Genomic DNA, 25527 nt, shown 5'->3' with positions numbered 1-25527 from the left:
TGGTGGGTTTGAACTGCCAACCTTCTGGTTAGCAGTCAAATGCCTTAGGCACTGCACCACTAGAGCTCCTTATCTTCAACAGGTGGTGGGCATACCTACTAGAATAGCTAAAATTAAAAATTCCCATATGTTGCTGATAGGAATACAAAATGGTACTCCCACTTTGGGAAACAATTTGGCAGTTTCTAATAAAGTTAAATCTAGATTTATATGACTCAATTCCACTCCTATGTGTTGAATCAAGAAAATTGAAAATGTATGCCCACATCCACACAAAGACATACATGTGAATGTTCATATCAGCATTATTTCCTAATAACCAAAAACTGGAAACAACTCAAATGTCCATCAACTAGTAAACTGATAAGTAAATTGTGGTACATTAATACTCAGCAATAAAAATGAGCTATTGATATATGCAACAACTTGGATGACTATTCAAAGCATTATGCTAGAGAAAGAAGACAGATACAGTGCACATACACACACACCTTATAATTCTATTTATATGACATTCTAAAAAAGGCAAAAGTATAGTGACAGAGATTCTATCAGTGGTTGACAGGGCCTAGGAGAGGAGAAAGCTTAGACTGAAAAGAGGCACAAGAAAGTAGAAATGTCCTTGATTGTGTTGATGGTTACATGGCAATATAAATTTGTGAAAACTAATTGAAGTGTTGATTTAAACACTGTGAAATCTGTTGTGTGTAAATTATTGCGATAAAAGTGACTTTTTTAAAACAAATACAAGTACAAAATATATATTTTTGGTAACTACCAAGTGCCTAAGTCCTATTTTTTCATAAAAGGAAATAGAAGGTCCTTACAAAAAACTCTGCAACTTAACCATCTTCTCATTTAATACCCATTTCTGATTTTCTCTGTACTGTTAAAGAGGGAAATATATAATTTTGACATAAAGTATTCCATACATGAGTCATATTTAGCATCTTTCTATAATGTTCTCCTAATTTCTTCCTCCAGTAATAAAAAGAGTTGTAACATTATTGTCTTGTTTTTGTTGTTGTTGTCTTCCAAGAAATACAGATTCTGGGATGCCAGTTCAGTTTGCACAATGTAAAAAAAAAGTTTAGAATCGTATGCCAGTTCATTCCAACACACACACCAACAGTTCTAGTGGCTGAAAGATAGGCAGAGAAGAAGCTTAAAAAGATTTCAAATATAATGTTTGTCAGGCACAGGAAAGCATAAAAAGAGAAGAGGGGAAGCAAATAATTTCAGAAGTAACAAAAAGAAGAAGGAGAGTTTAGAATTCTTAAGTCTCTGAGCTTTTGTAGATTTCATTAATTTAAAAAAAAAAAAAAAAAAGAAAGGAATCCTAATAACATAGGAAGTCCAGCAAATTTCCTTTCCTACACATTCTGTGTCACAGCTGGCTAGTTAGAATGAAAGCATGTTAATTCATTTACAGGTCCTCTTCATAATCAAATGAGAAGTTTAAAAGGATGAAGGGGTTCGCATATACTGGGTATCCATCAGTGTCGTTTTTCAAAAGAATACAGTGGGAGCCTTCTTATCTGGCACAACTGGGTAGATGAATAAAATAAAAGTCAGAAAAAACAGGGAAGCATTAACCACTGGTACCACCCAAAGATGTAATCGATGTAAAAATGTATTAATGAGGTAGTTTACTCTCATTTTTTCTTCTACAACTTCAAAGTCTGGTGCATATTTCACAATTGTAGCACATCTCAATTCAGGACTAGCCACAGTTCAGCCGCTCAATAGCCACCTAAGCCTAGCAGCTACCACAATGAACAGGTCTACATGCAGATGACACAACTTTGCTTGCTGAAAATGAAGAGGACTTAAAGATCTTACTGATGAAGGTCAAAGGCTACAGCCTACAGTATGGATTACACCTCAACATAAAGAAGACAAAAAACCACAACTGGACCAATAAGTAACATCATGATAAATGGAAAAAATATTGAAGGTATCAAGGATTCCATTTTACTTGGATCCACAATTAATGTTCACAGAAGCAGCAGTCAAGAAATTGATGCACTGCATTAGGAAAATCTGTTGCAAAAGACCTCTTTAAAGTGTTGAAAAGCAAAGATGAGGACTAAGGTGTAGCGGACCCAACCATGGTATTTTCAATTACCTCATATGCATGTGAAAGCTGGGAAATGAGTAAGAAACACCAAAGCATTTGAATTATGGTATTGGAGAAGAATATTAAATATACCATGGACTGCTAAAGGAATGAACAAATCTGTCTTGGAAGAAGTACAGCCATCCTTAGAAGCAAGGCTGGTGAGATTTCATCTCATGTACTTTGGAGATGTTATCGGGGAGACCAGTCTCTGGAGAAGGACATCATGCTTGCTGAAGTAGAGGGTCAATGAAAAAAGAGGATGACCCTGAACTAGATGGACTGACATAACTGTGAGGATGGTGCAGGACATTTCATTCTGCTGTGCATAGAGTCACTATGAGGAGGCACCTAGCAACAACTGTGTCCAGCCCTTCTCCATACTTGTCTGTTATTTCCCACACAGTGAAACCCACCCACAAGCTTTGCCTCAGGTTTTCTCAGAGCTTGTGTTGTTATAGGCGTGTCCCTCTGGCTTCTGAGACATGTTGTTGTTGTTGTTGTTATGTGCCTTCGAGTCAAACCCGACTCATAGCGACCCCTCCTTGGGTTTCCGAGGCAGTATCACTACAGAAGTAGGATTGCCCAACCTTCCTTCCGAGGAGTGGCTGGTGGGTTTGAACCGCCAGCCGTCTGGTTAGCAGGCAAGTGACTTAGCCACTTGGGTTAAGGAGAGAGATCCAGCAGCCCAGGCTAAGTTAATCATCTTGCCAGAAATCAGAAGTCTCCAAACAGGACTAGGAGATTTTTATACACACACTGTTCTTGGCTAGGCAGTATTAAAATCAAAGAGCGTGGTAATAACTCAGTCATCTCCATGCTCAGTCTAATGCAAGTTTCACTTCTGTTGAAAGTTTGGGTTTTCCACAGCTTCAAAAGCAGGGAAATTGAATAGGGCACTCAAAGGTATCAAATGTGCTCTCAGGGATATGAAAAGAAATAATAGAGTAAAACACCTTCACTTCCAGGGTCCCCTCTAGCAAAAACCCACTTCTGAGAGAGACCCTCCTGAGATACAGACAAATAAGATAATTCTTGAATAAAGACAGCTTTATTCTTATCTATTAAAAGGAAGAACTACTTAGTGATACACTTCAAACATCCTCTTCCCCTTCATGCTGAACACTGCAGTTTCAGCTTTCATCTTCACCTCTAAAGTTCTGATTCACTAACATCCTAATGAAAATGTATAATCATTTTTAAAATACTGTAATCCAGATACTAGCTGGATTGCCCTATTTCTTAATAGCCAGATAAAGAGAGATTCAAATCTCCATTTTACGGATTGTAGAAAAATACAGTGGCATCCACAGGATTTCTGCCCATTTTGGAGGTCAGGGGTGGGGGAGGAGAGAGAGGAGGTCGTTCTGTAAGGACTGCCTCTGCAGTCTGCACACGACCAGTAGAGATTAGGGAGAACAAGGAAGGAAGGACTAAAGGCCAAATGAACGAATAAATGAACAGATTCTATATAAACAACATGTCACCTTGGGAAATTGTAAGAAAGACTGCAAGTGTCATTAAAACCAAATGGTGCAAGGAAGAAGAGAGGCCCAGATAGTTGCTCATTTCCTTGGTTGAGCGATGTGCTGCAGAGTCAAGACGCAAAGAAAATTACTGTAGGAGAACACCATCCTACAGTCTGGCCAAGTGAAATATTAGACTAAATTGAGGCAATAGCACAGCTTGGCCAAGAGCCACAGAGCTAATTGTGACTTGTTGTTTGAGCCTCCTAAGACTGCACCACTAAAACTTGCATTTTTAATATAATGAATAAATGTCTGTGAGCCCCATAATTAGAGGATGGTCTAACAAATTAAGAAAATTATTTTTTAAAAAATAGAAATGAAGAATGGAATTAATCTAGGAAATTATTCAATTGCCTCTCTATAGGACCAATTCATATTTTCTCCCTTCCTCTTTAAATGTCTTTTGGCCATAAAGCCACCCCTGTTCGGCACCATCTGACTCTTATCAGCCAAGCCACACTGACTAGCCTTGTGTTCCAGCTGTTCAATCATTAAGAACACATGAAGATGAGTTTATTCCTTAATGAACAGCCAAAGAACACTGAATGTGTCCATGAGATAACGAAGCACAATAGCTAAGAGGTCAGGTTCTGAAGTCAGATTTCTGGATTCAAATCCTGGATCTGTCATTTAATTACTACATGACTTCTGGCAAGTATTTAACCTCTTAAAGTCTCCATGTTTTTACCAGTAAAATATAGATAATGACGACACCTACTTATAATATTATAAAAAATATAGTATATGCAAAAAATTAAGTATGTTTTTGTTAACTGCCATGGAGTTGATTCTGACTTATGGTGACCTAAGTTTGCATGGTAGAACTCCTCAATGGGGTTTTCAAGACTGGGACCTTTCAGAAGCAGGACACCAGGCCTGTCTTCCAAGATGCTCTGAGTGGGTTTGAACTGCCAACCTTTTCGCTGGTAATTGAGTATTTACTACTTGTTTGTGCTACTCAGTGACCTTATTGTAATGAAAATGGTATACGCAAAGTATTTAGTACCAAATGATAAGTGTTAAGTGAGTGTTAGATTTTTTTTTTCCCATTTGTTTATATTCATGCTTTTATCCTTTCACAGGATAAATTCCTTAATAGAAAAAATAAATAAATAAAACATGTCTTTTTTTTCCTTGACAATGATAAAATGTTCTGAACAAAGTGCACGCTCACGTGATTCCATTTATTCCTGATCAGTAATCTTTTATTTTTGTGAGGATTGCATCCAGCTGTGAAGCTATTAAAAAGACTTCATGAGTTTCCAGGTGGTTAGTATGCACCTGTATGTTATTTTCAGGAAATATTCTAATTGCTATCAGTGCTTTATTTTCTCTCTTTCTCTCCACCTTGCTGTCATCTTTGACTTCATTGACCTACTCCAAAAAGTTGCAGTGGATATTTGCAAGCAAACTGTTTAAAACAGTTGATTGTGTAGTCATATGAAACTCAAATCACATTCTCCCATTACATATAAATGCCTAATTAATGAAGGATAATGTAAAGTTAAGGCCTTGGCTGCTCCATTCCTCCCTCTCTTTAGAATGTCAATGTGTCAGAATGCTGTTCCTTTTATCAGCAGGAATAAAAACAAGTATGTCAGCCATTCAGCTCTAGAATACTGAAGCATGAAGTTTAGACATACATTCTTGATTCTTGTGTGCAGTCCTCCTGTGTGCCCCAGCCAAGCGCAAGGTTCATTCTTGCCCTTTTTGAAGCTATATGGAACTGTTCTACCAGCTCCACCAACTTGAGCCCATTCATTTGTCCTGCTTCCATGCTCCAGATCCATCTGAAGAGGGACTACACTGCTGTAGCAATAAGGAGCCTACCAAGCACATGGTGCCCATTTGCACTATGACAATTCAGGGACTCCTCATAGGCGAATCAAGAAAAGTTGAGAAAGGAGAAGAAAGGTTAATGGGAATCTGCATGAGTCCAAAAGTCTTCCTGGCCATAGTGTAACAAGCACAATGCACTGTGGATTCAGAACCATAACAGCACAAGCAGTTTCTAAAACACAAAGTCACAATTTGGCAATCACTGGGATAATTCCAGTTTCAGTATATTCCCTGTGGAGGGAAAATCTGGGTTCCTCAAACAGAAAGCTTCCCACTAGCTTCAGTACTTAAAAAATTCGATTTACTTGAACTTTTAGGTTTGCTATCTGCCAAAAGTTTAAGCCTATTTCCTTATATAATCAAAAACTTGGTAAAGCTGGTATTAATAATACATCTGTACTACTCATAATTGCTTCAAGCTACATTTTGGCATGATTAAGGATAATCATAATCCTTTGAAAAGTCCATAGTTTATTCTGTTTAAAGCTATTGTTAAAGCATTTTCATCTTTCTAGCTTCCATTCAATTAATACAAAATCAAATATTTCTTTTGATTGTGTCAACTTTTATCTTTCAATCTATATCCTAAGTAATAAGTTTGATTACCTAGTAGATATAGATTTATGGAGTTTAATTACCAAATCCCTTAAAAATTCTTAAAATATTCACAATAACACCACATTTATGCAAAGGTCATATGTAAAGTGGCTTCAGCCATCTGGGTTGAAGCTAAGAACCCCTAAGTAATTGAAGGTCAGGTCCTCTGGCACAAAAAGTAGAGATTGCTTATAGCTGCCCAGCAGGCTTCTATTGCTTCTTTGCTGCCAACTAGTCCCAGCTGCAACCAAAGGCATGCACACTGCCAAGTGATAGGAGGTCACCAGTACCAGCAACCTCCAAAGATACTTATTGTTCTATTTTTAGGCATCTTCTCACAGTCACTATCATTCTGCCATTCATGACTTCCTTGGAAATAGTGAGACTCTTCAATAAGACTTCTTCTCTGTCACCTTTAGCAGAAGAACACTCGGCTCTATCCAAGGTTTCAAACTTTTTTTTAGATCCCCAGAAGAGTCTGGGGAGCTTGCTAGAATGTAGATTCTAATTCAGTGTATCTGGGGTGGAAATACAAATTCTCAGCAAGGGCCGAACCAGAACCAACAGATTCAAAGGCTGCTCTACTCATCTCTTGGTGCACTTTCAAGGCACCTTTCCCTAAATGTTGAGGAGAAGGAAGGGGTCCAAGAATGAAATTATTAGCATTTCTCTCTTTCCTTTGCCTACACACCCCTACAAAAATTCCAATTAATTACCCCATCCTCCCCAGCACTCAGCTTTCTTGACTGTTGTCAGTTCCATCTAGGTGGAAGGTCTTCCTTCCAAAGCTAAAGCATCTGTCATAGCTTCCCAGTCTTCCACCAAGATGGAAATCCGTTCTAATTCCTGCAACCAGCTTCCTTATACCTCTACCCACAACCACTCCCCTCAGTATCCCAGCCTCCAAAAGACAATATGCAAATTACCTGATGATGCTTAGTCTTGACCTTCCAATGCTTTGAGGGCCAACTCTCCTCCTAGGTCTCTAAACACACGTCTTGCTAAAGTCATGGGTGACTCTAACATTTCTATCACTGAACCATGCACATCCTAGGACTTAGGTCTTGGTGCGTGCCCACTGTGCAGGACAATGCTCCTCTCATGCCATCTATGCAATAGTGATGTCTGCCACAACCATGCTTTAAACAGGCCAAGAGGTCCTGGTGCAACAAAGGAACACCTAAGTCTCCACCTGTCTCACAGCCAACAACTCGAGTCACAACAGTCTTTCCATGTCCTGCCCTTCTACTATCAAAGCCAGACCAGACATAAATGGCACCCAGTGATTATTAGTAAAAAGGTGCACTACGAACAAAATTCTATTAAGAATGAGAATTCAGATTTTAAGAATTTACATCAAATCTCAAACATGCATAAATCCATAGGGAGAGGTGCCCTCTGTATATCATCTGACCAACAATGCTTTGATTGCCTATCAAATCCAGTGCTCTATTGTTACAACATGCAGTAAAGGATGCCTTTGGAAATTCATTATACAGCAATTTGAATCTTAGGCATTTATAGCTTGACAGATGAAACGTGTTAGGTTTTCAGAGTAAAGTGTAGATATGGGTTAGAAATAGCAGAAATTTACAAAGAGTTTAACACTACTTAATTCCCTTTATCCATTTCTTCTTAGGAAAAGGAAACAATTATCATCTTTCCTGGAAACTTTATATTCATTTACATGTGCTATAAATTATCTTGCTTATAATAATTTCATAAACTCTAAGATAAATTCTTAAAAACAAATCTTACTCTATGTCTCTGATTTGCTTTTCCCCATTCTCATTCCTTGTTTCTGACAGTTCCTCTGGGGTCTCATTTACCTTTTCTCAGCCTTCTCCACCTCTGTCCCACCTAGCTTGCTCTGGCCAACATACTTGCCACTAGTTCCACAGGAATAAATTACTTGGCGATCTTCCAGTTTGAAGTCATATAACTATTCATAATGATAGAAAAGTTATTATTATTCCTAAAGAAATCAAATTCAAGCCTCCACTTAAGAGTAACTTGAGTGTGGTTTTCTAAAATGGTAACTATTTCACAGCAGGTGAATTTCATTTAATAAAAAAGTACAGACAAACTCAGGGGGAAAAGTTTCACCATTCTGTACTCCAGAGCACTTTTTTATTTCTATAACAAAGTTAGGAGCTTTGGTGGAGTGGTGGGTAAGGCATTTGGCTGCTAACCAAAAGGTTGGTGGTTCAAACCCATTAGCAGCTCTGCAGAAGGAAGATGAGGCAATCTACTTCTGTACAGATTTACAGCCTTAGAAATCCTATGGGAGTCACTATGAGTTGGAATCAACTTGATGGCAGTGGGAGATAACAAAGTTGGAAGTTCTAGGATGTTACTAGTTTTTTGCTTTTCTTTGATGATATATCTGCAAGTTGTTTTCATGAGATGCTTTAGACCTGTGCCAATAAAACTCGCCTACTTACCCAGTCAGCTTTAACAGTGATGCATTAGCTAAGGTATAAATCTGAAACAATTCCAGGAGAAGACAAATATTAGAGGCCTAAAAATCTGTTTGGGAGAGATATGTGGTATGAGTAAGGAGAGAGCTCCGAGGGCTGGGAAAAAGACATAGAAGTGGCCACATGGCAAAAGCAGGTGCCCTAGAAGGAGGGAGATGGATGAGAGGAGCCCAAGTAACAAGAAGGCCACTGAAGATGCCTTCCAAACTCAGGCAACACTCACTGTACCAACTCCCTGCCTCTCTGTCTTCCTCCTAACTTTTTCTAACTGAGGTCTCTAGAGCAAGGAGAGGAGATAAGACAGGGGACAAGAGTCCATCTTGGTTGTCAAGGATCCCAAGGTAATGAATGTCTAACAGTTCCCCCTGAAGAATATGGTAGAAATAAAGCACAGACTTCAACTTCCAAAGGAAGAAAGAAGAGGGGAAGAAAGGGACGAAGGAAATCAGCGTTCCACGGGGAAAAACAAAACATTCTTTAGAAGCTACATACTGTATAATCAGCATTTCTTTTATTCCAAACATCCTCTACACAGTTAAAAGACTCATATTGCTTTCAAAATCCAATCCTCAGACAGTTTAAGTTCTTTTACCATCACCCCCAGGCAAACTGAATTATATCAGGGAAAGAGCATGTGCCAGCACATTAGGTTGTTTAAGTGCTATGTAACAGATAAGAAGCCAAAGTCAAAAACTTTCACTGCATAGAATTCAGACCTCAAGAAATAGCTAATGAAATTTTCCATTTTCACTTTTTAAAATTTCATTGTGCTTCCAACAGAATTAGTGAGATTAAAAAGAAAAAAAAAAAAAAAGTACTGTGTTGTTGCCTGCCTCCCCCCCCCCCAACCCCCCCCCCCCCCCGCCTTCTGTTTTTCAAACCTGTAGGCTGGTCAACAGCTTTAGGCAGCACTTCAAAAGTTATATCAAATGGCCCAGTGCCCTCTGCTGGCCTGCCTGCCACACTGCCTCACCATGGCCTGTGCAGCTACCAGCGTTATTCAACACTCTGCAGTCACAGCTCTGCCACAAATGTTAATTTAGTGGATTAAGTACTGTTTGGACTGAACACAAATCATTTGATTTAAAAAGGAGAAATAGGTATAATGGATTTTAAAAGCAAACTGGAAAATTATTTATGGCGAGGTCAAGATTATGATTATGTCAATGATATGATGATGTCATTTTCCTCTTTTAAAAAAGATTTAATTTGCTTTTTCTTAAAAACAGCTTTGCTACATAGCTGAATTATCAATAATTGTGGCTTTACATTATCATACCAGAATAGGAACAGAATTAAATCTAACCAAAGTGACCGAGGAAGAGACAATCATTCTAGCATATAGAAGGGAAAACTCAATTTTGTCCCGGCTTACATCATTTTAACACTGAGCTTACAGAGTCAAATGCTGTGAGGTGAAGAAGCTCCTTATGGAGGACAAACTGGAACTTTCAGAAATCAACCAACTCAACCCCTGGAGAAGCAATTTTTGACAGGAATCCTTTAACCAATCTTTGATCCAATTGCTTTTAAATGGCATTATAGGGTAACCACAAATCAGAATCAAGTCAATGGCAAGTAAAAAAAATAGGGTGACCCTAGCTGACATATAAGGAGCTCTGGTGGCATAGAGGATAAAGCATTTGGCTGATAACCAGAAGGTCAGTGGTTCAAACCCACTAGCCACTGCAGAAGAAAGATAGGGAATCTACTTCTGTAAAGATTTAAAGCCTCAGAATCCCAGTGGGGGTCACTATGAGGTAGGAATCAACTTGTTGGCAGTGAGTTTGGTTTGCTTTGAGTTGATACACATTTTTCACATTAGAAGACTTAGTCCTCCATACAAAGTCTCATCTTAACCCATATGTGAAAATCAGAAGTTCCAAATTCACCCCTCTCCCCACAAAAAAATAAATAAATAAAATAATCCAACACCAATTTCAATCTGAGACCAGTGAGGTCTCCATATAAAATAGAGAAAGGGTATCCTCCCAACTCCCCTGTCAGGTTTATCTGTCCCTAGGCCTAGAAACTTCATAGTGAAATTCCCTTGCAACACAAAATAGCCATCTAAAAATGGCTTCCTTTGCTACAAAAATAGCAAGTTGTGGTCACTGCCTCCAGTGTTGGATCATTTATGTGCCAGACATTGAACAGGAGTTGGAGGAACAAAAATAAATAAAACACAGTCCCTGCCCACAAGGATTTCAGTCAAGTAGGGTCCATGGACAAGTGAAGATTATTAGAATATAACAATGTAAACTCAATGATAAAAATATGCAGACTAGGAGCAAAGAAGAGAAGATTCTAGCAAGACAAATAATTGCAAAGGAGTAGTTTTTAGTGCACCCTCAAATTCATCACTTTCATTCAGGGTTTTGGGGATAGACTGGATTCCTCTAGTATACTTCTGATACATGGTTGCGAAGGAAAGAGCTGGTGATAAATATATTAACTGAAATATGATATAATCCGGGAAGCATCAAAGATAAAAGGAAACCTACACAGAAAAATAGGAGAGGGAGTTTTAAGCAGGGGATGTCAGACTGTCAGAGACAAGGTCAAGAGAAAGGCAAACTCAAAAGATGGCTAGATCTGGCAGTAAAATAGGTCATTGTTGAGTTTTGAGACAGCCACCTCACTAGAGTAATGAAAACAGGAAGGCCAGGCTCAAAGATGCTGTGGGTAAAAAGGAAATAAATACAGCAGGTACAGATGTTTTGTATTACAGGTACAGTCACCCGAAGTAAGTATCAAGGGAGAAATCATTTTCCTCAAGGACAATAGCCTCTGGGGGAGAGTTGAGAGTGTAGGCTCTCCAGTCATTGAGACCTGGGTTCAAGTTCCAGCTGAGCCACGTGAGATAACTTAGGCAGTCCAAACTTCTGTAAAATGGATAATCATAGCACCTACCACATAGAAAAAAATCCCTACACACAGTAAAACACTCAGTGTAGAACCTGGAATGCAGTCAGAGAAACCGCCATATTTCTTCATTTCTAAAACTCCTATTTTAATTTTCCCCTCTTACCAGCACATAAAATCATGAATCATCTTCCAATCACTGACATCTGCGATTTAAGAAGTGAGTTAGTCCTTAACCCTGAAGCAGTTGAGTAACTTGATAAGCTTTATGCAAATTGGCTAATAAAGAAATGTTAAAGTGAATGTTGTGCTTAAATTCACAGGGGTTTAAAAAAAAAAAAACTTCTGGGTCCTTACTGCTCAAAATATGGTCCACAAACCAGCAGCAGCATCAACATCAGCATCACCTGGGAGCTTGTTAGAAATGCAGAATATCAGATTCTACCCCAAACCAGTCCAACCTGAATCTTTATTTTTAATGAAGTATCTAGAGCTCTGGTAGCATAGTGGCTAAGACACTTGACTGCTAACCAGAGGGCTGGTGGTTCAAACCCACCAGCCACTCCTCGGAAGGAAGATGGGGCAATCTACTTCCGTAGTGATACTGCTTCGGAAACCCAAGGAGGGGTCGCTGTGAGTCGGGTTCGACTCGACGGCACATAACAACAACAGGGTTATTTTTGTACACAGTCATGTCTGAGAAGCCCTGTTCTAGCTGTTTTGTTTACTATTGGAGATAACTATGTAACTGGACATTTGCATTCATTTCTTTAACTACTCACCAAAATTAATTAGATTTATTCTTTCATTAGAAATACCATGGAAAACTAGGGTTACATTGATGCTTTATAATCTTTGAAGATTTATTGTGTATTTGGGGATTGCTGTAACTGTACATGGAAATCAAAATCTCTGGAAATCACAGATAATGGAAGACATTTCACTGCTAACTAGAAGGTCAATGGTTCAAATCCACTAGCCACTCTGCAGGAGGAAGGTGAGGCAATCTATTTCCATAAAGATTTACAGCCTTGGAAACCCAATGGGGGTCACTATGAGTTGGAATTGATTCGATGGCAGTGGGTTTGGTTAATAGTAAAGTTGGGGAGAAGGAGTACAGAGTTTTTTATTTAAAAATTTAAAAATTCTTCTGAGGCATTGCTGAATTTGGGTTTTATAAGGTGTTCCAAATTAATACATTTGTACTGTTGGCCAAATGGAGTCCCAACCAGGTTGAACACTATTGTCCACAAGGATTGAACACTTTAGGACTCCAATTAATCTGACTTGGCCAATCAAGGTAAGTAAAAGGCCACCAGATACTTGATTGGATATAATGAAATTAGAAATATTGGATTGTTATTAAATTTTTTATTTGTGACACCTACTTTAGAAAACATAAATCATATGGACTTCTGTGACACCCTGATTGAGGACAATAGCACAGTCATGGCCAGAGGTAGCACAGCTTTGATTTTCCTATTATTCCCCATTGGTGGGTTTAATCACAAATTAGGAGGCATAACCCTGAGATTGAATAGTTAATCTTCCACATAAATTGTCTGGATTGGCTGCCAGAATGCAAATAGCTGGAGTGATGAATGTGAAAAGATTAGCAGTCAAGATAAACCCCTGGACACTATTACTTTACAGTGCAAATAAATTAGGTTTTCTATAATTAATGTAGGTAGAAGGCATTGGATTTGGCATTTTTAAAATCTTCCTGGTTTTATTGTACTGGGTGGTCGTGTGTGCCTCCTTCCACAGACCCCAGGAATCTGGCTCCTTTCTCAGCTTCCTGCTGCAGGGGATCCTTTACCTGCTGGACAGGAACCAAGGCAAGACCATGCACAATCTCTCTCGCCCAAGGTCCATCTCTGCTCCACTGAAGACACTCACATTCACTCTCTTTTTCTACAAAAAAAAAATTTGGAGTGCAGGCTAATTCCTAAGCAGTAACCCTTCTGCTACTTCCATCAGCTTAGTTTGGACTCCCCCAGAAACAGACTCTCAGACAAGGTTTCAAAGGCAAGTAGTTTACCCAATGTTAAAGAATAACTGTGAACCTGCAAAGGAGAACTGGTAGCATAGTGCCTAAGGCACTTGACTGCTAATCAGAAAGCTGGCGGTTCAAACCCACCAGCCACTCCTTGGAAGGAAGGTTGGGCAATCTACTTCTGTAGTGATACTGCCTCAGAAACCCAAAGAAGGGTCGCTATAAGTTGGGGCCGACTCGACGGCACATGACAACAACAACAACTGCAAAATACCTCATAACATGAATGAACCTAGAGAATATTATGCTGAGTGAAATTAGTCAATCACAAAAGGACATTTGCTGTATGAGACCACCACTTTAAAAAGTTAAGAAAACATTTACACACAGAAAGAATCTTTCTGACCATGACAACAGAAGAACTAGATGGTGCCTGGCTCCCAGTGTCAACCACTCGGAAGGGGATTGGTGCGAGAGATCCTGGATAGAATGGAAGAATAATGTGGAACAAAACTCAAAATCATTAAAAAAAAAAAAAAGAGACAAGTGTTGCTGGTCTGATAGAGCCTGGTGAGACCTCTGAGACTATCGCCCCTAGTTACCATTCAGGTCTGGAACTGAATTCACTCTTGTGGATTCCAGTCAAATAGACAGGCATATGAACATTTGAACATTTACATCAGGTAGATACACTCCTTGGAGTGATCAATGATCAGCTGTGGGAGATCAGAAGAGCAATGTTTACACAGGGAAACAGCTGGGGGTAGGAGTGTGAGGGAGGGAAGGACACAGGGAAGAGGTAACTACGGGGAGGAAGTGGGAAGAGAGTTGTTACAGTGTGGGGAATTGCAAGCAATGTCATGAAATAAAATGTGTATGAACTACTGTATGGAAAATGAATTAGCTCTGTAAACTTTCACACAAATCACAATAAAAACTTTAAAAAAGAAAAGAATCTTTCTTTGAGAGTTACCAGAGGTGGGAGGGGAAGAGTGGGTAAATCACCGACTAGAGGGTGGACACATTAACTTGGGTGAAGGGAAAGACAATATATAATAAGAGGGAAGTCAGTACAAAATGATCAAGGCAGTGGAAGACATAGGGAGGAGGACAAGAGTTAAAGGCAACAAAGGTGAATATCGTTACATACAATAACAGTCATAATGATAATTTACGAGTGGATACAATGATAGACACTCAATCTCAACAGGAGTGGAAAGGCAAATGGGAGTACACTATGAATATATATAGCTTTGATAGAGGCTCTCTGGTCACATAGTGCCTAAGGCATTTGACTATTAACCAGAAGGCTAGTGGTTCAAACCCACCAGCCACTCCATCGGAAGGAAGACTGGGCAATCTACTTCCATAGTGATACCACCTCAGAAGCCCACGGAGGGGTCGCTATGAGTCAGATTCGACTTAACAGCAGTGAGTTTGGTTTTTATCTCTACCTATTATTTATATGGGAGCTCTGGTAGCATAGTGCCTAAGGCACTTGACTGCTAACCAGAAGGCTAGCGATTCAAACCCACCAGCCACTCCTCGGAAGGAAGATGGGGCAATCTACTTCTGTAGAGATACTGCCTCAGAAACCCAAGGAGGGGTCACTATGAGTCGAGTCCAACTCAATGGCACATAACAAATAACAATGTATTTATATGTGCTGCAAATATATCCATAAATGTAGTAAAGATATAGGGGACAAAGTTATGCAAACATCTTAATCATAGACAAACACCCTGAGGGAATGAGTTGCTGGACATGTAGATTCAGGGCTATAGTCTCAGGATACACTAAGGCCAACTGACATAACATAGTCCACAAAGACAATGTTCTACATCTTACTTTGGTGAGTAGAGACTGGGGTCTTAAAAGGTTGTACACGGCCACCTAAGGTCCAACTGTTGGTCTCTCCCTGTGAAGGTTGGAGTTGTGTGTCAACTTGGCTGGACCACAATTCTGTGTAGTTTGAGCAGTTGTGATGTGGGTTATTCCCACGATAAGATCAGATGTATATGTTTTGAGCAGCCAATTGGTTGAAAGAGAGTTTTGCTAGGGGTGAGGCCTTCTTCCAATATATTTATGGACATCCTGGGAAAAAAAGGCATTCTTCTGTGGATTGGGATCTGCTGTGCTGCCTACAACTGTCCATGAGCGAACAATCCACCATTCAGCCTGGAGATCTTGGATTCGTCATTCGTTGGAGTCAACAGCTGGTATACTGCCTGCCAACCTTGAGCTCGTCAGCCCCTGAAGTTGTGTGAGTTGGTAAAAGCCTCCAGCTTGATGTTTGATCCAAGAATTTGGAACTTGCTTCTATAAGTGTGTGAGCCATTCTCCTAAGATAAATGTCTCTTTCTCTATGTATATAAGCTTCACTGGTTTTGCTTCTCTAGAGAGCCCAGCCTAATACAGTCCCTGTCTGGAGCAAAGACGAGTGAAGAAAATCAAAGACATGAGGACACAATGGAGCTAATGAACCCACCCTCCATGACCTTGAGACCAAAAGAACTAGATAATGCCTGGCTACCACTACCGACTGCCCTGAAAGTGATCACAATAAGAGGTCCTTGATAGAGTGTGGGGAAATGTGGAAATAAACTCAAAATCATAAAAAAGACCAGGCTTACTGGTCTAATGAGGATTGGTGGAAGCTCAGAGACTATGACCCTTAGATACCCTCCAAGCTAGGAACTAAACTTAACCCTCATGACTCAACTATTAGTCAAATACAGATAGGCCTAAGGTGAACTGTAATATCAGGAGAGAATGCACTCATTACAACAATCAAGCATATGTGATCAAGAGGACAGCATTTGCCCAGGAATAAAGCTAGGAAGGAAGAAGGGGTGGATGCAGGGAGGAAGTGGGAAGAATGCTGTTACAGAATGGGGATTGTAGTAATTGTCCCAAAATAGAATGTATTGATTGTTGAATGGAAAACCAGTTTGCTCTGTAAATTTGCACCCAAATCACAACTCAAAAAAATAAATAAATAAATAAGCAAGTATTTTGGGAGATCATCTTAGGAGATGATCTCAGGATAACCCAGTAGAAAAGTAGGAAGCCTGAGTATGGTGGATACTGTGATGTACTGCCCAAGTCACTCCAAGGAATAAAGGTGAGGTGTGTTACCAGAAGAGCTCTGAGCTCTGAGCCCTCTTCAGAGATTGCCTTGGCTGAAGAAACTTGCCCCTCCCAAGGTCATGCCTCCTTCCAGGTACAGCCCACATCCAATGACCAACCATTGTGGGAACAATTCTGAAGGGCCATTCCAGCTCTAGAGTTCCCCCAATGGGTCAGTTGAAACCTCTGTTGGGACTGTATTGCAGCCCAACTTCTCCCTCTGCCACTTTACTTCCTTCTTCTCCCTTCCACACATGCTGATCCCAAGTTGTTGTTGTGTTGTTATGTGCCATCAAATCGGACCCAACTCATAGCGACCCCTCCTTGGGTTTCCGAGGTGGTATCACTACAGAAGTAGATTGCCCAACCTTTCTTCCAAGGAGTGGCTGGTGGGTTTGAACTGCCTGCCTTCTGGTTAACAGTCGAGTGCCTTAGGTACTATACTACCAGAGCTGATCCCAAGAGAACTCCCTAATAAACCTCCCACATGGCAAGAAGTCTTCTTCCTGACAAGCCCTACCTGCAACAACAGTAAAGTGAAAGAAACTGATATAGTGTATATTATCAAGCAATTTATGACTATGAGTAATTGGAGCTTGATCCTACTAGAAAACTGAGAAATCAGGTAGAACATTTGCCTCAGAATTATCCCATCCATGGGGTGATGAGCTGAGGTATTCACTGGTTGAGGGCATAACTCCCTAGCACAACCTGCCTGCCCCATACACAGGCAGAGCAGCCAGATAAAACCTGGCAACGAAACATGGGGTTGGTTGTTTGGGGTTGGACTACAGTGCTACAGTGCATGGAAGTGAGAGGTGCTGATGGGCTATGAGTAGACTGACAAGGTTGGCCTTTAGCCACCATCAATTTAGGTCTGAAGGAAATCATCATGTAGAGTAATGATGTCATGTACCCAGAAAAGGAGGAAAACTAGCTATGGAAGAACACCAGAAATACCCACCAAATGAGGAAGCGATTAGAGTTTAGGACACAAAGAGTAGTCATATGTTGTTAAATGTCATTGGGTCCATTTTCAACTCAGAGTGATCCTATGTAAGAGAATAGAACTTTCCCATAGGGTTTTCTAGGCTATAATGTTTATGGGATGTGCTGGGAGCTGCTGGATGGTTTTGAACTACAAACCTTCAGTTAGCAGCCAAGTGCTTAATTTTTGTGCCACCAAGGCTATTAGTAGCCATATAGCAAATACTTACAGGATGAATAATATCTGCCAGACATTCCACTGGGCTCTTTTCATTCATTAATTCCTTTAATCGTCACAACAATTCTATGAGCTATTTCTACTTACCAGGTGAGAAACTGAAATTTAAAGGAGGGAAACTTTCACAAGTTAGCAGCTGACACTTAAATCTAACACCAAGGTCTAACTCCTAACCAGACCACATTATTCCACCTCTCTAGAGTAAGACATAGACCTCATAGAAAAGGAATATTTTTAGTAAGTCTTGGAAGCAAAGCTAAACATCATTCATTTTTGTTGGGCTGAGAGGTTTGTTGTTGTGTTTATTTTATTAATTTGGTTCATTTGGAATCTGTTCTACTAAGAAAGTAAAAGTTGGTCACCTAATAATGGTCACATAATAACATACCAATGTACCTGCAAAAACGGCGAGGAGGCCCCATGTTCTGACCTCCTCTAACCCTACAAGAGGAAGACAGGATTACCAGCAGTAACCCAAGGCCTATTCCTACAAGGCCAGACATGCTGCCTCCCTCCAGCCCTTTCACCAACCTTTCCTCCCAAAGCACCCACCACCTCTCTCCTGGGTTCGATAATTCACTGCAGTGGCCACACAGAGCTCACAGATTACGGGGTTTATTAGGGAAGCACCAGGCTACAACTCAAGTTCAGGAAGAATGCTCAGTCTCTCTCCCAGCCCACCGTCCCTCAGCCAACAGTCTCTCACAGTCTCTTTCCCAGCAGTGCTGGTCCCTCAGCCTCTCACTCAGCAATGCGTGTCTCTTGTGCCTCTTTCTCAGCAGCACGTGTCTCTTTCCAGGGTACGTGTCTCTTGCGGCAGCACACCTTCCTCAACCAGCAGTCAGAGAAAGTGAGAGTTCTGCCTCTAGGAGACCTCCTTTTGAGCCCGGCAGAGTAGCCAAACTAGCCAATCATAGCATCAGAACTCTAAGCACCTGAGAGAGAGTGGGCACCTCCCAGAACATTGTTTTGTGCCATGCCCAACAGAAATACTCCAGGTGGACAACTTCAGCAATCAGGAGCTCCTCAGTTGCTCATAGAAAATCCCACCTTGGAGTTTACAAAGACTTATGGGTAGAAAAGCCACACTAAGTAATTTACTACACCGCAGTACCCTTCAAAATATTCAGCTATCCAGGAATGTGTATGTATCTGACATTGATTAATGTAATCAGTTTAACAAATAAACAGGAACTTTGGGAACTGGTCCATTTACAGCCACCAATCTCTCCCAAGATTCTTATAATCAAAGTTTACATTGACATTTCTACCAAAAAAAAAAAAAAACACTGCTGTCTAGTCAATTTTGACTTACAGTGACCCTAGAACAGAGTAAGACTGCTCTATAGGGTTTCCAGGGCTGTAAATCTTTATGGAAGCAGACTGCCTCATCTTTGTCCTGTGTTGAGCCTGGGAGTTCCACCACTAAGATTTTGGTTAGCAGCCAAGTACTAAATGTGTCACCAGAGGCCCCATAATACAACACATACTACATGCCAAGGAAAGGCCACACCAAAAGGCAGACTTTTCATAGAAAATGATAAAACCAAACCAACCTCACAGCCATTGCGTTGATTCCAACTCATAGAGACCCCCTTTGGGTTTCCAAGGTGGTAAATCCTTACAGAAGTAGATTGCTCAGTCTTCCTTTCATGGAGTGGCTGGTGAGTTTGAACTGCCAACCTGAATGTTCTCAAAACAAGGAAAGTATAAAAATGTAGAAAAGATTTAGAAGATTTGGTGAAGATTTTCTGGGAGAAAGCTGCTGTGAAGCTGCTCCCTACCTAGGGTAAGATGTGTTAGTGGTGAGCTGGGCCCACCCATCAGGTCTGTTAAAGCAGAAGGTTTAGCACAACACAGGAAGAGTTGACTTAGTATGTGTTCCCTGCTGGCGCCCAGCAGAATAAAGCAGGCTGGCAGTTCAAACCCACCAGCCACTCCTTGGAAGGAAGATTGGACAATCTACTTCTGTAGTGATACCACCTTGGAAACCCAAGGAGGGGTCGCTATGAGTCGGGGCCGACTGAATGGCAGTGAGTTTGGTTTTGGTTTTTGGTTCCTGCTCTATGAAATCTAAGTAAACAGACTGGCTTTATTTTGCTAATAGAATTTACTGGGGGCAAAAAAAAAAAAAAAAGGAACGAATGTCCCCACTAACCAGAGATCAGCCACAGGCAAGAGAACTAGTGTGGCCCCATCTTGGGTCATGCCCAACAGAGTCACTAAGTGTAAGGAAGGAACCTGTGTAGCCAGAGGCTGGCATGCCCACTGGCTTCTTAGGGACAGTAGGAAGAGGTATACATGATCCCAGACTACAGATGCATTGGCAGGGCCCAGTGAGATGAAAAGAAGGACAGGAGGGGAGTCCAGGAAAGGGCACCTCTAAAGAGTCTATGAGAGAAAAAGGCAAGTTGAAACACCTCTACACAAAAGGCATGATTCTAGATAACAGAAGTTCCTGATTCTCTTTCCCCCTAATCATCATCCAACCCACCTCCAGACCCAAACTTTGCTTAGCAAGCTGAGAAGAGGGAGAATGCAAGATAGAGGAAAAGTGAAGAATCATGTCCACTTTTTCCCTTATAAACAGCCAGCCTGGGAGATGGGGAGAGAAAATGAAATGCTATAGTAATAATTTAAAGGTAATAGGTAAAATTATATTTTAAATTGCCAGAACTTTGATTCATTCCCTAAGAGTAGGCATTCTAACTGCTGAAGTGAGATTGTGTTTGCAACTTAAAGCGATTATGACACTATTATTACCTTAGAGTAGCAAAAGAGCCATGAGTCAGCCAAAGTTTTCATCGAGTAGCCAGCGAAGATTACTTCCACTGAATAAATTTTATAAGGGAAAAGGGAGGAAAAATAAAGTTGTGTCTCAGTCACAGGCCACATTCTACACACCAGCTAGTTGAATCTACCAGTTACATACTGATTAACAACAAAATTCACCCAGTCTTCTCAAATTCTAAGGGCTATAGAAATAACTTCTACTAAAAGACAGATGAAGTGTGCTGGGTTTCATTTCCAAATCCTACTTTCTTTTTGACCTTAAAAGAAATTTGAGCTTCCACTTGTCTAAATTGATGGTTCTCTCAATGATTTATATCAAGATATAGAGAATGGCACAAGAAGTAGCAGAAGAACGTATCAACTCACAGACTGAGTGCAACAAGAGAAGATAAAGGAAGAGAACGGGAAGACGTTCTCTTCCTTTGCCACAATCTCCAGATGTCAGCAGTTGTGTGAGGCTCCACCATAAGTTCTAGAGAAGAACCTCTTCTTTTCTTTGTCCTGAACTGTCACAGTGAGAAGGGAAACAAAATTTGTAAACATTCCCACATGGCAAAAGGTCAAGTGTTAGGGTTTTGTGCCAGGACTTGGGGTTTCAGATTCAAACTCTAAGAAATAGCTAAGGGGATAAAATTTCTACACAAAGGACAAAAACAGAGGGAAAAATAAGGATAACAGATGAAGGAAAGTCGATAAGAAAAGAAAGGGAAAAATATAATCAAGAGTCAAGAGAACAAGCCATCCAAGACACAACAATTGGTCTCTACTCACGTGGAGAATGAGGAAGGAGAGTCAGAAATAGGGGAAGGAGAAGGAATGTGTGGCTAACTGCCTCCATGAACAATTGCCTTCTTTGCCATGAGACCAGAACTGGATGGTGTCTGGCTACCACTACTGAACCTTTTGATCAAAAATTTGATAGAAGAATCCTGATCAAAAGGGGGAAATGCAGAACAGGAGTTCAAATTCTCATGGACTCTAGACTTTCTTAATCCAGGAGGCTGGATGAAACTATTGCTCTGAGATAATCTTTACAACTTAAACAAAAATTCCCCTTAAATCTTCCTAAAACCAAACAGTACTTTAGTTTAACTAGTAAAGAATGTCTGCCTTAAGCACTGTGCTCTTTCAAGCTCTATTTACATGGAATAAAAATGACAACAACAACGTGAAAGAAAGGAATCTTAGGGGGTGGTGAGTTTATGACAATGGAGGAGGAACAACTCAGAAAAAGGAGGGTGAGAATGGTTGCACAACTCAAAGAATGTAATTAATGTCACTGAATTGTACACGTAGAAACAGTTGAATTAGTGTAGGTTTTGCTGTGTATATACTCATATATTCTTGACAACAAAAAATAAATACAATTTTTTTGAAAAGAGTCAAGAGAACAAAAATAAAAAGTATCAACTTACTTTCAGGATTTGAAGTGAAAGAGGAGAAAACGAGAAATAAAGACAGAATTGGCTTGTTTGTTTGACTTAAAGAAACATAACTAGTTTATTTGATAACAACTGACCAATATAATTGTGTGTGTGTGAGAGAGTGTATGTGTATGGAATAGCCGCCATTGAGTTGTCTCCAACTCATGGGAACCTTATGTACAACAGAACGAAACACTGCCTGGCCCAGTGCCACCCTTACGACCACTAGCATGTTCGAATCCATCATTAAGGCTATTAAGTCAATTCACCTCACGAAAGGTCTCCCTTGCTCTCACCAGCCCTTTAATATACTGCACAAGATGTCTTCCTCTAGCAAGTGATGCCTTTGATGATGTGTCCAAAGCAAACCAGTCAGACAATGTTCTATTGTGATCCATAGGGTATTTTTTAAATAATTTATTTTATTTTTTTTGTTGTTGATTTTACACACAGAAAAAACACCAATCAGTTTCTACATATACAATTCAGTGACAGTGATCACATTTTTCAAGTTGTGCAACCATTCTCACCTTCTTTTCTGAGTTCTTCCTCCTCTATTAACATAAATTTGCAAAAGCCAAAGATTTTTAAAAAGAAATAGATTGAAGGGCAAACTAGAGGGTTTCTGTAAGTTCTAGAATATAAATAAAACAAAACCTAACCAACCTCGCTGCCATAGAATTGGTTCCAACTCATAACGACCCCCATTGGGTTTCCAAGGCAGAAAATCTTTATGGAAGTACATTGTCCCATCTTCCTTCCACAGAGCAGCTAATGGGTTTAGAACTGGCAACCTTCTGGTTAGCAGTCAAATGCCTTAGGCATTACACCATCAGAGCTCCTTAGAATATAAGTAAACTACTATGATCTTATGTGAAGGTTCTGAATGTTTCTCATTATTTCTTCTTGAAATCCTAACTAACTAATAGATCACAGTTCACAGTTTAACAGCTGTTCTTTATCTATTCAAAATAACCTAGAAGGAGAACTTAGCTCTAGTCTGTTAAGTAGGAGCCCTAGTGGCACAAAAGGTAAGCACTTCAATTGTTAACTGAAAGGTTGTAGGTTGGAACCCACCTACCAGCTCTGCAAGAGAAAGACTTGGAGATCTGCTTCTGTTAAAATTGCAGCCAGGAAATTACTATGGCCAGTTCCACACTGTCACATGGACTTCTAAGTCCGACCTATAAGTCAGAATTGACTTCACAGCACCTAACAATAGACTGTTAAAAGTCTCCAAACATTTCAGAACATTAGAAACTTGGAAAGAGATGGTTATGCTAACTCTGCTATAGAAAATTGTTAATGCTGTAACCCTAATAATTACAGTGCAAATCATGGAGTGGTTTTTTGTTATGGTGATAGGTAAAACCTCACCATTTATTTATATCTCAGTCTGGGACACCTGACTACCCTAACTTTGTTGACTGAGCAGAGCATAAATCACAGGCCAGGGAACTATGAACAATGAAAGTCACAATGTTATGAAAATTTATGGCCTTCCAAACAAAACCAAGTTACTTTGTCTATATTCACTGTTTTATTTTCAAATCATCCCCCACCTACCTCTCCATTATGGTTTGAATTTGACACATTTGGTTACTTATAGTGAAAGAACATCTTTAAAATAGCACTCAAAAAAGTGACAAAAACTGTTTCTACTAATAAAAAATATTACTTATCAAACCACTGGCTTATCATTAAAGATTTTTTAGGAAATTGTCCTTGGTCCAGCTGATTAGTTTCTCTGAATCCTATGGAAATCTTATGCATAAAAAAGTCAGAATTTAATGACTGCAAGAAATGGTAATAGACTTGGTAGGTAGAGTCAAATATTGATTTGGGTGAAGAGAAGGGCAATGTACCAAATGTGAGTGATCAACACAGTGGCATTGAGGAAGAGACATAGAGAGGGGCATGGGAAGTACGGACAACAAAGATGAACCCTTTTGCACATACAGTACTACGTTGTCAGTGAAGGCAAACATTGATATATGGGTAGACAGATGGGTGGACAGGCTGAACTATTAGGTATGTCTATGCAGGGGAAAGTGTGCCCAAGACTGTGTATAAGGCTGGCAGACAATGTTTCTGCGAGTATATTTGTATGTTCTGTAAGAATTCCCAGGTATATAGTAAAGCTGACAAGAGACTAGGTTGTAGTAACTTCTTGGCCACAGCCAGCTACCCAGAGGGAGTGAGTAGTTGAACATGTGGGCTCAGGACCATAGTCACAGGGGACATCAAGCTCAACTGCCATAACATACTACATAATATTGTTCCACATCCTACTTTGGCAAGTAGCGACTGAGATCTTAAAAGCTTGCAAGCAGCCATCCAGATATAATGATGGGTCTCTCCTCATCCAGAGCAAAGAGAGAAGAAAACCAAAGATGCATGGAAACAGTTAGTTAAAGTGACTGATACACCATATCATCTTCAGCCTATATGAGACCAGAAGAACTAGATGGTGCCCAGCTACCACTTCAACCACTCAGAGGGGGATCTATGTAGGAGATCCTGGATCACCCAAATCACAATTTTAAAAAAATATATATGGTAATAGACAAATTTTTTTCTATTTTAAACTGTCAAAAAGTAAAATCAAATTATGAAAACTGAATTAAAAATCAGATTACAGAATTGAAACATTAAAACATTCTAAAAACTTTAGAGAGAGAGAAATTGACAATGGCTTAGAACAATATTTATTGAACTCTTAATAAAAGTTACTTCTAGTGTGTTTACTTCTTTATAAACCAGTTGTCATCAAGTCAACTGCAACTCATGGTGACACAATTCATAGCAACCCCACAGAATCAGCAGAACTGTGCTCCCCAGAGCTATCAATAGCTGATTTTTTTTTTTTAATTAGATTGCCAGGCCTTTCTTCTAAAGTGTCTCTAGTTGGACCCAAACCTCCAACCTTTAAGTTAGCAGTCAAGTGCACCAGACAAGGACTCAATACTTTTTTATAGTTGGAGAGGCGTTTCTTTTCTTTCTTTTTAACAAGTACTATTTTTTTTTTTTTTCAAATCTATGAAAAAAAAATTTTTTTTATTGCAATTTGGGTGAAAGTTTAGAGTAAAATCACCTTCCATACAGCAGCTCACATATGCTTTGTCTCATGACACTGACTTCAACTTCCCACAATACAACAGCTCCTCTCCCACTGCCTCCCCATAGTTACTTCTTTCCTGTGTCCTTCTCTCCCATGCACTCCTGCCCCCGAGCTGTCTCCTTGTGCATACAGAGCCCTTCTATTGTCCCACAATTGATCTCTCCAAGGAATGTATCTACCTAATGTAAATGTTCACCTCATATGCCTGTCTTTTTCTTGGCTGGAAGCCAGAGGAGTGGGGTCAATTCCAGACCTGAAGGGCAGCTAGGGGCCATAGTCTCAGTGGTTCCATCAGGCTCTATCAAACCAACAAATCTGGTCCCTTTTTTTTTTTTTTTTAATGAAAATATTTTTAAGATCCATCTGCCCCAAGTCTTACAACTTGTGACCTTTGACAATTTTCTGTCCAA

The sequence above is a fragment of the Orycteropus afer genome, unplaced genomic scaffold (assembly GCF_000298275.1).
Source record: "Orycteropus afer afer isolate SDZICR_OR568_19922 unplaced genomic scaffold, OryAfe1.0 scaffold00026, whole genome shotgun sequence".
NCBI lineage: Eukaryota > Metazoa > Chordata > Mammalia > Tubulidentata > Orycteropodidae > Orycteropus > Orycteropus afer.
Note: the sequence above shows the minus strand (reverse complement) of the source record.